The sequence below is a fragment of the Bos indicus genome, chromosome 5 (assembly GCF_029378745.1).
Source record: "Bos indicus isolate NIAB-ARS_2022 breed Sahiwal x Tharparkar chromosome 5, NIAB-ARS_B.indTharparkar_mat_pri_1.0, whole genome shotgun sequence".
NCBI classification, from domain to species: domain Eukaryota; kingdom Metazoa; phylum Chordata; class Mammalia; order Artiodactyla; family Bovidae; genus Bos; species Bos indicus.
Genome location: NC_091764.1, coordinates 76,647,354 through 76,661,950, shown reverse-complemented (window position 1 = coordinate 76,661,950; position 14,597 = coordinate 76,647,354).

Below are 14,597 nucleotides of genomic sequence, written 5' to 3'. Positions count from 1 at the left end.
CTGTGAACCGTAATTTTCTTCTGGCTTCACTTAAGACTTTTTTCTCGGTTTTCTGTAGTTTTAATATGAAATGGCTTAGGTGTAGGTTTTTGATATTTTTGTTACTCGGTGTTCTCTTAATTTTCTGAATCTGTGGTTTGTTTTTTGTCAGTAATATAAAAAACTCATTATTACCTCAAATATTTCCTCTCTTTCTCTTATTTTCTGGTATTCCAATCATACCTGTGTTACTCGTTTTAAAATTGTTTGCAATTCTTTGTTGCTGTGTTCAGTTTCTTTTCATTTTATCTCTTTACATTTCAATTTGGGAAGTTTCTATTGACTATCTTCAAACACACTAATTTCTTGCCTCAGTGTTGCAAACCCATCAAAGGCATTTTTAACTGTTGTTACAGTGCTTTTGATTTCGAGTATTTGCTTTTGAATCTTTATTAGAATCTCCATCTTTTTGCTTAAACAATACATCTGTTCTTGTATGTTGCCTACTCTTTTTCATTGAAGCCCTTTAAATTTAATCATAGATTTGATAAATCATAGATTTATTAATCATAGATTAATAATTTAATCATTATTATCATTCTAATAAGTCTAATTTCCCTCATAGCCAGCTGGTAAAGAATCTGCCTGCAATGCAGGAGACCCCACTTCAATTCAGGTCAGGAAGATGCCCTGGAGAAGGGATAGGCTACAGGCTTCAATATTCTTGGGCTTCCCTGGTGGCTCAAATGGTAAAGCATCTGCCAGCAATGCAGGAGACCTGGGTTCGATCCCTGGGTTGGGAAGATGCCCTGAAAAAGGGCAGGGCAACCCACTCCAGAATTGTTGCCTGGATAATCCCATGGACAGAGAAGCCTGGCAGGCTGTAGTCCATGGGGTCACAAAGAGTCAGACACAACTGAATGACTAAGCAAAGCAATGATTCTCATATCTGTATCATACCTCAATCTAGTTCTACTGCTTGTTTTCTCTTTAGACTGTGTTTTTTCTTTCCTTTTAGCAAGTCGTATAATTTTTTGTTGGAAGATAGACATGATATGTTGGGTGATACAAACAGGTAAACAGGCCATTAGTGGGGGATATTATGGGCTTCCCAGCTGGCTCAAGTGGTAAAGAATCTACCTGTAAATGCAGGAGTTGCAGGATCCATCCCTGAGTCAGAAAGATCCCCTGGAGGAGGAAATGGCAATCCATTCTAGTATTCTTGCTGAGAAGCATGGTGGGCTATAGTCCACGAGGTAGCAAACAGTTGGACGCCACCGAGAACACAAGCATGTGAGACTTTATGTTAATCTGACAAGGGGCTTGCTCCTCTGTCCATGGGGATTATCCAGGCAACAATACTGGAGTGGGTAGCCTGTCCCTTCTCCAGCAGGTCTTTCCGACCCAGGAATTGAACCAAGGTCTCCTGCATTGCAGGAGGATTCTTTACCAACTGAGCTATCAAGGAAGTCCACAAGCCCACAAGCATGTGAGACTTTATGTTAATCTGACAAGGAGTTTGGCTATGTTTAATTTTTTCTGTAACTCTAGTTGCCAGAGGGTTCCAATTCCTCATGTGTCCTTCTATTTATCTTTCCTGTTGACTTTGGGCTTCTCTAAGACTCCTCTTCAGAAAGAGTCTGTGTCTTGCAGCTCTTTCAGGTGTAATCCCCTATTATTACATTGGAGCTCTGTAAGTGTGTGGTGAAAAGAGAAACATTTTATAATCTTCTGGTTAAATCTCCATTTTTAGTGGGACTGTGTTCCTGGGTCTTAACAAGTGTTTTATAGTCATTTCCCTCTCTTCAGTGAGACAGAAAAGCTACAGGGGACTGCTGCTGCTGCTGCTGCTGCTAAGTCTCTTCAGTCGTGTCTGACTCTGTGAGACCCCATAGATGGCGGCCCACCAGATTTCCCTGCCCCTGGGATTCTCCAGGCAAGAACACTGGAGTGGGTTGCCATTTCCTTCTCCAATGCATGAAAGTGAGGTCGCTTAGTCGTGTTCGACTCTTAGCGACCCCATGGACTGCAGCCTACCAGGCTCCTCTGTCCATGGATTTTCCAGGCAAGAGTACTGGAGTGGGGTGCTGTTGCCTTCTCCACAGGGGACTAGAGGGGTATAAATGCTTTAAGTTCAAGTGAAATAAGATTCTTGGGACGATCTTTCTAATGCGCGAATAGTCCTTTCTCAGGGAGAATGGGCTGGATGTGTTTTATAATGAGTATCTTTCCTTTCCTAGCTAGACCCAGAGAGGATCTTTCTCAGCTCTTCACCATGACCATGAGTACCTGGATTCCCGGTGGTAAAGCCCCCAGGATTTTCTCACTGTTACAGTAACCTATGCTCTTCAGTTTACAACAATCTGTCAGAATTATTATCTGTACCTCCTACTTTATAGTTCTCGTCTAGTTTGCATATCTCATTTCATCTGTGAATCTTGGATTCATCTGTGTCCCTAGATTTCAGGGTGGTGATTTTCCTTGTGATCTCAGTTCTCAGATTAGTTAGAAAAGTCATTGATTTCCAATTGTTCATGTTTTTCTTGTTGTAAGACAGTTGTGATGACTTCCAAGATCTTTTACACGTTAGAGCTGAAACAGAAGTCCCTCTGATAGCCTTTCATGGGTAATATGGATACTCATGAGTATGAGATGAGAAATAAATAGGGAGAGGATTTTCAATATTGGAGAATGTAGTCTCAGATTTGTTTTAATGAAGGTGCTGCTTGTAAGTATTTCAGAGCAGTTTGAGGCAAAATCAACACTATCAGGTTGATCTTAACAAAACTTTTGCATCAGCAGTAGCAACATGAAGGTGGAAGCAGGATTATTCAAAGGAAATTCTGATCTTCTCCTTAAAAATGAGATATAATACCTTGCAGGACCATCATCTTGATCATTAAGTTTAAATAGCTAAGACATTAAAAACTGGGGAAATATTAGGAGGGGCATTTATTCACTATTCCTGTTTCTTTCCCGGCAGCTCCATTAAATTTATACTCTCTATCTTCACTTTCTCACTCTTCTCCAGAGCTGAAAGAATGATTTACCCTTGAGTTTGGGAGAGGAACTGGGCATGCATAGCTCACCCCATTTACTATTCCTGGAAACCAGTTACCTGTAAATCGTACCCATTCTGTTCTGCCCTTCTAAGTTGTTTCAAGAGTCAGGCCCCACCTGGTGAAACCTACAGCATCCTGTGTAACTCTGAAACTCTGCTAAGTCTGCCTAATTTTGGTTTTAATTAAAACCAAATTAAAAATTGGTTTCTAATTAAACTGCCTAATTAAAAATTCTATATCATTTCACTCCTAAGCCATCTCATACAACCTAGGCTTTACCAATAATAAAAGGAATATTTTGATTTTCATTTTACTGACTTATCTTTAATAGACTTTATTTCCAAATAGTTTTAGAATTACAGAAAATTTGAACAGATAGTATAGAGTTCCTACAACCAACACATTGTCCCTATTCTTAACATCTTACATTACCATGGTAAATTTGTCATAACTAAGAAACAAACACTGATGCATAATTAGTAATTATGATCTAGACATCTATCAAATTTCATTAGCTTTTTTTCAGTCTAAAGCCCTTTGATTGTTTTGGCATTAATTTATCATAAATTCAGTTCAGTTCACTCAGTCGAGCCTGCTTCATTGTAACACTATGGACTGCAGGACAACAGGCTTCTCTGTCCATCTCCAACTCCCAGAGCTTACTCAAACTCACGTCCATTGACTCAGTGATGCCATCCAACCATCTCATTCTCTGTTGTCCCCTTCTCCTGCCTTCAATGTTTCCCAGCATCAGGATCTTTGCCATTGAATCAGTTCTTGGCATCAGGTGGCCAAAGTATTGGAGCTTCAGCTTCACTTTCAGTCCTTCCAATGAATTTTCAGGACTGATTTCCTTTAGGATTGACTGGTTTGATCTCCTTGCTGTCCAAGTGACCCTCAAGAGTCATCTCCAACACTACAGTTCCAAAGCATCAGTCCTTCAGCTCAGCCTTCTTTATGGTCCAACTCTCACATCCATACATGACTACTGGAAAGATCATAGTTTTAACTAGATGGACCTTTGTTGGGAAGGTAATGTCTCTGCTTTTTAATATGCTCTCTAGGTTTGTCATAACTTTTCTTCCAAGGAGCAAGTGTCTTTTAATTTCATGGCTGCAATAACAATCTGCAGTGACTTTGGAGGCCAGAAAAATAAAGTCAGCCACTGTTTCCCCATCTACTTGCCATGAAGTGATGGGACCAGATGCCATGATATTAGTTTTTGAATGTTGAGTTTTAAATAGCTTTTTCACACACCTCTTTTGCCTTCATCAAGAAGCTCTTTAGTTACTCTTCACTTTCTGTCATTAGGGTGGTGTCATCTGCATATCTGAGGTTATTGATATTTGTCCTGGCAATCTTGATTCCAGCTTGTGCTTCCTCCAGCCCAGCATTTCGCATGATGTACTCTGCATTAAGTTAAATAAACAGGGTGACAATACAGTCTTGATGTTCGCTTTCCCAATTTTGAACCAGTCTGTTGTTCCATGTCCGGTTCTAACTGTTGCTTCTTCATCTGCAAACAGATTTCTCAGGAGGCAGGTAAGGTGGTCTGGTATTCCCATCTCTTGAAGAATTTTCAAAAATTTGTTGATCTGTGATCAACACAGTGATCCACATAATCAAAGGCTTCATTTCAGTCAGTTCAGTTGCTCAGTCGTAACCGACTTTTTGCGATCCCTTGAATCGCAGCACGCCTGGCTTCCCTGTCCATCACCAACTGCCAGAGTCTACCCAAACCCATGCGCATTGAGTCGGTGATGCCATCCAACCATCTCATCCTCTGTTGTCCCCTTCTCCTGCCCTCAATCTTTCCCAGCATCAGGGTCTTTTCAAATAAGTCAGCTCTTCGCATCAGATGGCCAAAGTATTGGAGTTTCAGCTTCAACACTAGTCCTTCCAATGAACACCCAACACTGATTTCCTTTAGGATGGACTGGTTGGATCTCCTTGCAGTCCAGGAGACTCTCAAGAGTCTTCTCCAACACCACAGTTCAAAAGCATCAATTCTTCAGCGCTCAGCTTTCTTTATAGTCCAACTCCCACATCCATTCATGACTATTGGAAAAACCATAGCTTTGACAAGATGGACCTTTGTTGGCACAGTAATGTCTCTGCTTTTTAATATGCTGTCTAGGTTTGTCATAGCTTTTCTTTTCTATCAGTCACAAATTACTATTTCTTTGGGGATTTGGCACATTTAGCATTTACTCTCTTTGCAAGTTTGACGTTTATAATGCAATGTTTTTGTCTATAATCACTATATTGTACATTAGTGTGCTATCTAGGTTGGTCAGAACTTTCCTTCCAAGGAGTAAGTGTCTTTTAATTTCATAGCTGTAATCACCATCTGCAGTGATTTTGGAGCCCAGAAAAATAAAGTCAGCCACTGTTTCCCCATCTATTTGCTATTAAGTGATGGGACTGGATACCATGATCTTAGTTTACTGAATGTTGAGCTTTAAGCCAACTTTTTCACTCTCCTTTTTCACTTTCATCAAGAGGCTCTTTAGTTCGTCTTCACTTTCTGCCATAAGGGTGGTGTCATCTGCATATCTCAGGTTATTGATATTTCTTGCAGCCATCTTGATTCCAGCTTGTGCTTCTTCCAGCCCAGCGCTTCTCATGATGTACTCTGCATATAAGTTAAATAAGCAGGGTGACAATATACAGCCTTGACGTACTTCTTTTCCTATTTGGAACCAGTCTGTTGTTCCATGTCCAGTTCTAACTGTTGCTTCCTGACCTGCATACAGGTTTCACAAGAGGCAGGTCAGATGGTCTGGTATTCCCATCTCTTTCAGAATTTTCCACAGTTTATTGTGATCCACACAGTCAAAGGCTTTAGCATAGTCAATAAAGCAGAAATAGATGTTTTTCTGGAACTCTTTTGCTTTTTTAATGATCCAGCGGATGTTGGCAATTTGATCTCTGGTTCCTCTGCCTTTTCTAAAACTAGTTTGAACATCTGGAAGTTCACAGTTCATGTATTGCTGAAGCCTGGCTTGGAGAATTTTGAGCATTACTTTACTAGCGTGTGAGATGAGTTCAATTGTATGGTAGTTTGGGCATTCTTTGGCATTGCCTTTATTTGGGACTGGAATGAAAACTGACCTTTTCCAGTCCTGTTGCCACTGCTGAGTTTTCATAATTTGCTGGCATATTGAGTGCAGCAGTTTTACAGCATCATCTTTACAATTTGAAATAGCTCAACTGGAATTCCATCACCTCCACTAGCTTTTATCATAATGATGATTCCTAAGGTCCACTTGACTTTGAACTCCAGGGTGTCTGGCTCTAGGTGAGTGATGACACCATAACGGTCATCTGGGTCTTGAAGATCTTTTTTGTATAGTTCTTTTGTATATTCTTGCCTTCTCTTCTTAATATCTTCTGCTTCTGTTAGGTCCATCCCATTTCTGTCCTTTATTGTGCCCATCTTTGCTTGAAATATTCCCTTAGTATCTCTAATTTTCTTGTAGAAATATCTAGTTTTTTTCCATTCTATTGTTTTCTCCTATTTCTTTGCATTGATTACTGAGGAAGGCTTTCTTATCTCTCCTTGCTAATCCTTGGAACTCTGATTTCAGGTGGGTATATATTTTCTTTTCTCCTTTGCCTTTAGCTTCTCTTCTTTTCACAGCTATTTATAAGGCCTCCTCAGACAACCTTTTTGCCTTTTTCATTTCTTTTTCTTGGGGATGGTCTTGATCATTTCCTCTTGTACAATGTTATGAACCTCTGTCCATAGTTCTTCTGGCACTCTCTCTATCAGATCTAATCCCCTGAATCTATTTGTCACTTCCACTGTATAATCATTAGGGATTTGATTTAGGTCATATCTGAATGGTCTAGTGGGTTTCCCTGCTTTTTTCAATTTATGTCTGAATTTTGCAAAAAGGAGTTCATGACCTGAGCCACAGTCAGCTCCTGGTCTTGTTTTGCTGACTTTAGAGAGCTTCTTCATCTTCAACAGCAAAGAATATAATGAATCTTATTTCACTATTGATCTTCTGGTGGTGTCCCTGTGCAGAGTTGTATCCTGTTGTTGGAAGAGGGTGTTTGCTATGACCAATGCATCCTCTTGGCAAAACTCTGTTAGCCTTTGCATTCTTTCATTTTGTACACCAAGGTCAAACTTGTTAGTTACTCCAGGTATCTCTTGACTTTCTTCTTTTGCGTTCCAGTCCCCTATGATGAAAAGAACATCTTTTTTGGGTGTTAGTTCTAGAAGGTCTTGTGGGTCATCATAGAACTATGAGGGCTACTCCATTTCTTCTAAAGGATTCTTGCCCACAGTAATAGATATCATGGTCATCTGAACTAAATTTGTCCATTCCTGTCCATTTTAGTTCATTGATTCCTAAAATGTCAATATTCACTCTTGCCATCTCCTGTTTAACCATTTCCAATTTACCTTGACTCATGGACCTAACATTTCAGCTTCCTATGCAATATTATTCTTCAGAGCGTCAGACTTACTTCCATCACAAGTCGCATCCACAACTGGGCATTGTTTTCACTTTGGCTCTGTCTCTTCATTCTTTCTGGATTCATTTCTCCCTCTTCTCTAGTAGCATATTGGGCACCTACTGACCTTGGAAGTTCATCTTTCAGGGTCTTATTTTTTTGGCCTTTCCATTCTGTTCATGGGGTTCTCAAGGCAAGAATACTGAAGTGGTTTGTCATTCCCTTCTCCAATGGACCACATTTTGTCAGAACTCTACACCATGACCCATCCATCTTGGATGGCCCTACACAGCATACTCATAGTTTCATTTAGTTAGACAGTGGTGTGGTTCATGTGATGAGTTTGGTTAGTTTTCTATGATTGTGATTTTCATTCTATCTGCCCTCTGATGAATAAGGATAAGAGGCTTATGGAAACTTCCTGATGGGAGAGACTGACTGTGGAGAAAACTGGTTCTTATTCTGATGGGTGGGGTCATGCTCAGTAAATCTTTAATCCAATTTTCTGTTGATGTGTGGGGCTGTGTTCCCTCCCTGTTTTTTGGTATGGGGCCAAACTCATGCCTCCACCAGAGACTCCTGGACACTGACAGGCAAGTCTGAGTCAGTCTCTTGTGGGGACACTGCTCCCTTCTCCTGGTTCCTGTGTGTATCAGGTTTTGTTTGTGCCCTCCGAAAGTCTGTTTTCCCAGTCCTGTGGAAGTCTGTAATCAAATCCCACTGGCCTCCGAAGTCAAATTCCCTGGTGGTTCTCAGTCCCTTTGTGGGTCTCTGAGTTGGGAAATCTGTTGTGGGTCCTAGAACTTTCTTATCAGTGTGAGAATTTTTTGGTATAATTGTTCTGCTGTTTGTGGGTCATCTGCTTGGTTCTATGGTGAGTAATGCTGCGTGATCCAAGTCTGCTGCAGCCAGAGCCCCTGTCCCTGCAGCAGGCCACTGCTGACCTGTGCCTCCACAGAAGACACTTAATTACTCAAAGCAGGTCTGACTCAGGCTCTGTGGGCACAGAGTGTCTGTCTGCACAAAGTTTTGTTTGAGCCTTCCGAAAGTCTCTGGTAAGTGTGGGGTTTGATTCTAATGTGATTTAGCTACTCCTACCATCTTGTTGGATCTTCTCCTTTGCCCTTTGATGTGGAGTATCTTTTTTTGGTGTGATCCAACTTTCTCCTGTTAATGGTTGTTCAGCAGCAAGTTGCAGTTTTGGAGCTCTCAGAGAAGATGAGTTCACATCCTTCTACTCCCGTATCTTGGGTTTTGTTTCTTTATCATCAATTAGTCTAGAACAATCAGACATTACTTGTTTTTCATAACCTTTACAGTTTTGAGATGGTCAGGTATTTTGTAGAAGGGTCAGTTTGAGTGTGTCTGATGTTTCTGTCACAGTTAGAATGGGATTATGGATTTGAAGAAGAATACCACAGAAGTGAAATGCTTCCTTCATCACACTAGATTGGGGTACATGCTATCAACATGACTTATCACTGATATAAACCTTGATAACCGGGCCAAGTAGTGTTTTCCAGGTTTAGCCAAACTGTTAAGTTACTCTTTCTACTTCTTCTTTTCATAATGTAATTGTTGGAAAACAAATCACTGATCACACTTTACGCTAAAGGGGAAATACTTAACTATTATGTTTTTGGCCTAACTTGAAATCGGTTTATAACACAGGCAAAGCAGAGAGGTAATATTTATTAGATTCCACACAACTCGAACATTAGCAAATATTCACCTGCAAGATTAATCATGAGAAGAGAAACAATAAGTGAATAGAAAAGGCATCATGGTGAAATGAAAAGGAATGGATTTCATGGCCAGGGACTTCTCTGAGATGGGCAACTGGCCAGAGAGCTGCAAAACAGTGTCTGAAGGCTAGAACTAAAGGGCAAAGCAGTATGTTCCCATCAGAGTATTTTTAGTACTTTGACCATCAGCTAAAGAACACCATATGTGACTAAACCCACGCCAGGTAATCTGTTCCTCGGTGAGCTCCGTAATTGAAAAGTAATCAATTCTCCTGTTTTGATTTATATGAAAACTCAGTGTTCTCTTGCTTGTTTTACCACATGCAGGTGTAACTAATTGATGGTAAGGAAAAAGCAAACAAATTAACTTTTAAGGGCAACCTCAGCCCCTGGGTCATTTTTGCTAAGGAAAGACAAGGGTTGGTGAAAAGACAAATTAAAAACCTTCCACCATAAACAAAGTTATCTCAGTTTAAATCAAACATCAAGGAAACAAATTTAATTTTGTGCTGTTTCCATCCTAAGGCTCTTTCACTCAGTAAGTTATTGCTACTAGAAAATTGACATTGTTGATAGCTTCTTTAATCCATAAGAGTGAGGCTTAGGGATGGGTCATTGGCTTGTTTGCTAGTTGTAGAAATTTTATCTTACTGTCTTATTCTTTCCAACTAAAATGATGTTAATTTTAAAAAATATTTTTAAAATTAATTTGTTATTGAAGGAAAATTGCTTTACAAAATTTTGCTGATTTCTGTCAAACCTCAACATGAATCAGCCATAGGCATACATATATCCCCTCCCTTTTGAAACTCCCTCCCATTTCCCTCCCCATCCCACTGCTCTAGGTTGATACAGAGCCCCTGTTTGAGTTTCCTGAGCCATACAGCAAATTCCCGTTGGCTATCTATTTTACATATGATAATGTAAGTTTCCATGTTACTCTTTCCATACATCTCACCCTCTCCTCCCCTCTCTCCATGTCCATTATCTATTTTCTATGTCTGTTTATCCATTGTTGCCTGTAAATAAATTCCTCAGTGCAATTTTTCTAGATTCTGTATATGTGTTAGAATACGGTATTTATCTTTCTCTTTCTGACTCACTTCGCTCTGTAAAATATGTTCTAGGTTCATCCACTTCATTAGAACTGGCTCAGATGCATTCTTTTTATGGCTGAGTTCATTGTGTATGTATACCACAACTTCTTTATCCATTCATCTGTCGATGGACATCTAGGTTGCTTCCATGTTCTAGCTATTGTATATAGTGCTACAAAGAACAATGAGATACATGTGTCTCTTTCAGTTTTGATTTCCTCAGGGTATATGCCTAGGAGTGGGATTTCTGGGTCATCAGGCAGTTCAGTTCAGTTCAGTCTCTCAGTCGTGTCCAACTCTGCGACCCCATGAATCGCAGCACGCCAGGCCTCTTGGGTCATATCATGATTTTATTCCTAGTTTTTCAAGGAATCTCCATACCGTCTTCCATAGTGGCTATATCAATTTACATTCCCACCAACAGTGCAAGAGTGTTCCCTTTTCTCCACAGCCTCTCCACCATTTATTGTTTGTAGACATTGAGGATGGCTATTCTGACCAGTCTGAGGTGATATCTCATTGTAGTTTTGATTTGCATTTCTCTAATAATGAGCAATGTTGAGCATCTTTTCATGTGTTTGTTAGTCATTTGTATGTCTTCTTTGGTCTTTTCCCCACTTTTTGATTGGGTTGTTTGTTTTTCTAGAATTGAGTTGTATGAACTGCTTGTATATTTTCGAAATTAATCCTTTGTCAGTTGTTTCATTTGCTTTTATTTTCTCCCATTTTGAGGGTTTTCTTTTCACCTTATTTATAGCTTCCTTTATTGTGCAAAAGCTTTTAAGTTTAATCAGGTCCGACTTGTTTATTTTTATTTTTATTTCCATTACTCTAGGAGATGGGTCATAGGGGATCTTGCTTTGATTTATTTCATCAAGTGTTCTGCCTATGTTTTCCTTTAAGAGTTTTATAGTATCTCATCTTACATTTAGATCTTTAATCCATTTTGAGTTTATCTTTGTGTATGGTGTTAGGAAGTGTTCTAATTTCATTCTTTTTTTTTTTTTTCACTGAGATGCTTGCCTTTTTAAATTGGTGATTGTGTTTTTGCACCTTTGGCTTTCAGATTCCTTTTTTTGGTTTATTTTTTTTATTTTATTTTTAAACTTTACAATATTGTATTGGTTTTGCCAAATATCGAAATGAATCTGCCACAGGTATACCCGCGTTCACCATCCTGAACCCTCCTCCCTCCTCCCTCCCCTACCCTCCCTCTGGGTCGTCCCAGTGCACCAGCCCAAGCATCCAGTACCGTCCATCGAACCTGGACTGGCGACTCGTTTCATACATGATATTATACATGTTTCAATGCTATTCTCCCAAATCTCCCCACCCTCTCCCCTCCCACAGAGTCTGTAAGACTGATCTATACATCGGTGTCTCTTTTGCAGTCTTGTACACAGGGTTGTTGTTACCATCTTTCTAAATTCCATATATATGCATTAGTATACTGTATTGGTGTTTTTCTTTCTGGCTTACTTCACTCTGTATAATAGGTTCCAGTTTCATCCATCTCATTAGAACTGATTCAAATGTATTCTTTTTCATGGCTGAGTAATACTCCATTGTGTATATGTACCACAGCTTTCTTATCCATTCATCTGCTGGTACCATTTCACGCCAGTCAGAATGGCTGTGATCCAAAAGTCTACTAGCAATAAATGCTGGAGAGGGTGTGGAGAAAAGGGAACTCTCTTACACTGTTGGTGGGAATGCAAACTAGTACAGCCACTATGGAGAACAGTGTGGAGATTCCTTAAAAAACTGGAAATAGAACTGCCTTATGATCCAGCAATCCCACTGCTGGGCATACACACTGAGGAAACCAGAAGGGAAAGAGACACGTGTACCCCAATGTTCATTGCAGCATTGTTTATAATAGCCGGGACATGGAAGCAACCTAATTTCATTCTTTTACATGTAGCTGTCCAATTTTCCCAGCACCATTTATTGAAGTGGTTGTCTTTGCCCCATTGTATATTCTTGCCTCCTTTGTCAAAAATAAGGTACCTATAGGTGCATGGGTTTATTTCTGGGCTTTCTATCTTGTTCCATTGGTCTATACTTCTGTTTTTGTGCCAGTACCATACTGTCTTGATGACTGTATCTTTGTAGTATAACCTGAAGTCAGGAAGCTTGATTCCTCCAGCTCCATTCTTCTTTCTCAAGACTGCTTTGGCTATTCAGGATCTTTTGTGTCTCCATATGAATTGTGAACTTTTGTTTCTAGTTCTGTGAAAAATGCCATTGGTAATTTCATAGGGATCACATTGAATCTGTAGACGGCATTTGGTAGTATAAACATTTTCACAATATTGATTCTTCCTACCCAGGAACATGGAGTATCTCTACATGTGTTTATGTTATCTTTGATTTCTTTCAAGAGTGTCTTATAATTTTCTGTGTACAGTTCTTTTGACTCCTTGGATAAGTTTATTCCTAGATATTTAATTCTTTTGGTTGCAATGGTGAATGGGATTGATTCCTTAATTGCTCTTTCTGATTTTTCATTGTTAGTATATAGAAATGTAAGTGATTTCTGTGTATTGATTTTGTATCCTGCAACTTTGTCAAATTCACTGATCAGCTCTAGAAATTTTCTGATAGTATCTTTGGGTTTTTCTATGTACAGTATCATGTCATCTGCAAACAGTGAGAGCTTTACTTCTTTTCCAATCTGGATTCCTTCTGTTTCTTTTTCTTCTCTGATTACTGTAGCTAGGACTTCCAGAACTATGTTGAATAATAGTGGCAAAAGTGGACACCCTTGTCTTGTTTCTGATCTTAGAGAGGATGCTTTCAATTTTTCACCATTGAGAATAATGTTTGCTGTGGGCTTATCATATGTAGCCTTTACTATGTTGAGGTAGATTCCTTCTATGCCCATTTTTTGAAGAGTTTTAATCATAAATAGGTGCTGAATTTTGTCAAAGTCTTTTTCTGCATCTATTGAGATGATCATATGTTTTTTATCTTTCAATTTTTTTAATATGGTGTATCACACTGATTGATGTCTGTATATGGAAGAATCCTTGAATCTGGAATAAACCCAACTTGATCATGGTGTATGAGCTTTTTGGTGTGTTGCTGAATACTGTTAGCTAAAATTTTGTTGAGGATTTTTGCATCTATGTTCATCAGGTATATTGGCCTGCAGTTTTCTTTTTATGTGTTGTCTTTGTCTGGTTTTGGTATCAGGGTGATGGTGGCCTCATAGAATGAATTTGGAAGTGTTCCTTCCTCCGCAATTTTTTGAAAGAGTTTTAGAAGGATAGGCATTGGCTCTTTTCTAAATGTTTGATAGAATTCTCCTGTGAAGCCATCTGGTCCTGAGCTTTTGTTTTTTGGGAGATGTTTGATCACAGCTTCAATTTCAGTGCTTGTAATTGGGTTGTTCATAATTTCTATTTCTTCCTGGTTCAGTCTTGGAAGATTGAACTTTTCTAAAAATCTGTCAATTCCTTCCATGTTATATATTTTATTGCCATACAGTTGTTCATAATAGTCTCTTATAACCCTTTGTATTTCTGAATTGTCTTTTGTAACCTCTCCTTTTTCATTTCTAATTTTGTTGATTTGATTCTTCTCTTTTATTCTTGATGAGCCTTGCTAAGGGTTTGTTGATTTTGTTTATCTTCTCAAAGAACCAGCTTTTGTTTTTAATTTAAATTTATTTATTTTATTTATTTTTTAAAATTAATTTTATTTTATTTTTAAACTTTACAATATTGTATTAGTTTTGCAAATATTGAAATGAATCTGCCACAGGTATACCTGTGTTCCCCATCCTGAACCCTCCTCCCTCCTCTCTCCCCATACCCTCCCTCTGGGTCGTCCCAGTGCACCAGCCTAAGCATCCAGTATCGTGCATCGAACCTGGACTGGCGACTCGTTTCATACATGATATTATACATGTTTCAAGGCTAATTACTTTACAATATTGTATTGGTTTTGTCATACATCAACATGAATCTGCCACGAGTGTACACGTGTTCCCAATCCTGAACACCCCTCCCACCTCCCGCCCATCCCATCCCTCTGGGTCATCCCAGTGCACCAGCCCTGAGCATCCTGTATCATGCATCGAACCTGGACTGTTGATTCATTTCTTATATTATATTATAGATGTTTCAATGCCATTCTCCCAAATCATCCCACCCTCTCCCTCTCCCACAGAGTCCAAAACACTGTTCTATACATCTGTGTCTCTTTTTCTGTCTCGCACACAGGGTTATTGTTACCAT